At 43.6% G+C, this 2,944-nt stretch overlaps 1 pseudogene; it reads right to left on the minus strand.

The window, feature by feature from the left end:
- Positions 1–2,944, minus strand: part of LOC102387263 — a 12,671-nt pseudogene that overhangs the window by 5,452 nt on the left and 4,275 nt on the right.

The raw sequence follows: 2,944 nt of genomic DNA on the forward strand, positions 1-2,944 counted from the left end.
CCCTGCGGCCGCTGCTTGGCCTCCTGCGTGGGGCCGCTCCCCCAGGCCCCATGGGGGTAAGCAGCTCCCCTCCCCTTGCTTCTGGCTGGGGCCCTTGGGCCGGCCCTGCCCGCCTTGCCGTGGCCCCACCACTGCGGCTCTGCGCTCCACGCCGCCGCTGCGCTCCGTACTCTGCACCACCGCCGCTGGCTCCACGCTCTGCGCCGCCGCCAGCTCCGCGCCGCCACTGGTTCTGCTGCTGCGGGCCAGATAAAACGGCTTGGTGGGCCACATGGCGGCCCGCGGGCCGCATGTTGGACAAGCCTGAGCTATAGCATCAGTAAGCTCAGGGCCTGGAGTCTGAAGTGTGTCTGAGCCAGTTTTTCAATTGGAGAAAGACCATGAATACAGGGATCATAGCTCTAGGAGTGGAGATCACCTTCTCTAATGAATATCCTGTGTCGGGGCTTCCCTCAGAAGATAGTACTAGGTTCCACTACCAGGGGACTGTGAAATATGGAGCAGGATAGGAGAATTAGAAGGAGGAAATGAAAAACTTAATTTCCTTAATAAAATTCTGCAGGCCTGTGCTGACAGACCAGGCTTAATCTTGGAACTCGCCTGTTGAGGAAGTTCAGGAGCTAGCCTTACGTTTCCTAAAACATCCTTAAGATGAACAACTCTATCTTTCCATTGACTGGCCCTCCCAAAGCCAGAGGACAGGAAAAGCAGAGTTTTTGTTGCAATAATTATTGGAGGAATAGAGAACTGTCAACTGTTATTCTAGCTAGCGAGGTCAGGACCAATAGTGAGTCTAAAGACTGTGTGCTTGCTTAACTGTACATCTTCGTGCTTTTGAAGATTTCAGTGTCTGAGTTCTTTGGACTAGAAAATAGCTAGGCAAGTCATCTTCTGTCTCTTTCTTCCCCCTGCCCCCCTTTTATTTTGGGGGTGGGGAGGAGAGAAATGTAGAAATGAAACAAACAAACAGTAGCTGGATACAAATACATGCTAGGGTTCAACTCCTTATCAATATAGGAGATTTTATTTCCTTGAGATCTTGTGTTCCACTTTCCTTTTCTTGGGTCTCCCATGAGAAGATTTGGCTGCTTCAGACATGCCATCAGTTTCTGCAGCTTTATTAAAATGCAGAACCTGCAAGACAAGTTTACAAAGATGGTAAATATAGGTAAACAAACTTTTTAAAAAAGGCAAATGCACACTATATCAGTTTCCGTTGACAGTTATCAATGTCTAGTGCTTTATTGTAATAAATCGGTAATGTTGATTGTGCTTTAACTTGCTTATGAAAGGGATATTTAGAATTTTATTTATTTAGGATTTTTCAACTTGGATTTCACAACTGAGAAAATGCCATTTGCTAAGACCCCCACAGCAGTGACTAAATGACAGATTAGCAGAAGGTACCGTAGAATTTGACTTTGGAAACTAACTAGCTTAGAAAGACTTTTGTAAGTGACAGCATATGCTATGAAATCAGTGTCAGCTGCTATGAATTGACTGAAGGAAAGCAGAGTTCCTCACTTTTGCTGAAGATCCCAGTGATCTCTTCATACATATGCTAAACTCTAGATGTATCCTCAGACGAATTGACAGCATTTGACTGAATAACTATTGCCTACAAAAGCTTGTCTCTCTGAACGGTTAGTTTCTAAGGTGCCACCCTGCTTTGCCTTTTGCTGTCACATGGCAGATCATTTACTTTGCTCTTGGGGAGGTACAAGACCAAGTTACCTCTAGGATCCAGCCGAGGTGTGGAGAGATCATTGCATAAATGAGAAACCCTTTATTTTTCCTTTTGCTTTGCACTGCTCAAAAAGTAGTTAAATGAAGTATAGAAAAGACCTCTGTCCAGGGAAAGTAACACAGCATCAGGAGAAGTTCCTGGGAACTCTAACTGGCCCAGGTTCAGTATGCTCTGAACAAGTCCCTTTTAACCCATGTAAGCCCCATTCATGGAACCAGAAGCTGCTTATACTTGTTGCACGCACCCTGCGACTCCATCTCTGGACAGAATCTGGCCCAGAATACAGACAGCTGCACAGCACAGTGTGCCAAGAGGTTATTGTCACTTCGGAAAAAGGTATTTTTTATGAAGTATGAAAAGTTTCCAGTTAGTTTTTACTCTCAATAGTCTACCTGCATCCTGTTTAATACTTAGTTTGCTGTAGCATGTATAGGAACCAGCTATGATGCGTACTGTGGATAATGATAACCAAATTTCCAAACCTACCTTAGTCATCTGGGTTGCAGTGTTACCTCTTGCACCAAGGTAGGTCATGGCTAGAGCAGTGGAGATGCTCCAAGGGGAAAAGAAAATGTTTGCCCCTTTAGAAATCTCATTCAGCTTCTTGAAAAGGTCAAGGGCAAAGCTGCCATTTGATGTGGAGAGAGTGGCAACAATGGACTCAATCTCTTCTGTCCTTCACTGTAAAGAGCTGCAGGCAGAACACCTGCTGTGGGGTGGCATGTATTGGCTCCCATATGATTTATTAATATTTATGTAACATGGAAAAAACTGTGTAGATATGATATAAAACAAATACTGTATATTTTGTGTAAAGAGACATACTGACAGAATTCTTTGTTTTCCCTAAGTGTTTCTTCTAGCTGATTTTAGCTCACTTCTTTCGTTTTAAACGACTTGCATTACTTTAAATAAAGATGTTCTAATAGATGAGATGAAAATGTAGGTGGTTTGAAGAAACCCCTTGCTTTTTGTTTCCTGGAGTAGTTAACTTTGACTATTGATTCTAAGAGGGCTCTTGAATTTGCTGGTTTAACTCTTATTTTCCTCTTTGGGCCTCCCATCTTCCTTTCTACCCTGATAACCAACTTTTTAGATGGGTATTTTTAACCAACTAATGCCTCCAGCTTTATATAGATCTCATGGTCAAATGGTTCCTCTTTTACCCAACTATGATTTAGTTTTGTTTTTCCTGCT

Source organism: Alligator sinensis, unplaced genomic scaffold (genome assembly GCF_000455745.1).
Source record: "Alligator sinensis unplaced genomic scaffold, ASM45574v1 scaffold342_1, whole genome shotgun sequence".
Classification (NCBI taxonomy): domain Eukaryota; kingdom Metazoa; phylum Chordata; order Crocodylia; family Alligatoridae; genus Alligator; species Alligator sinensis.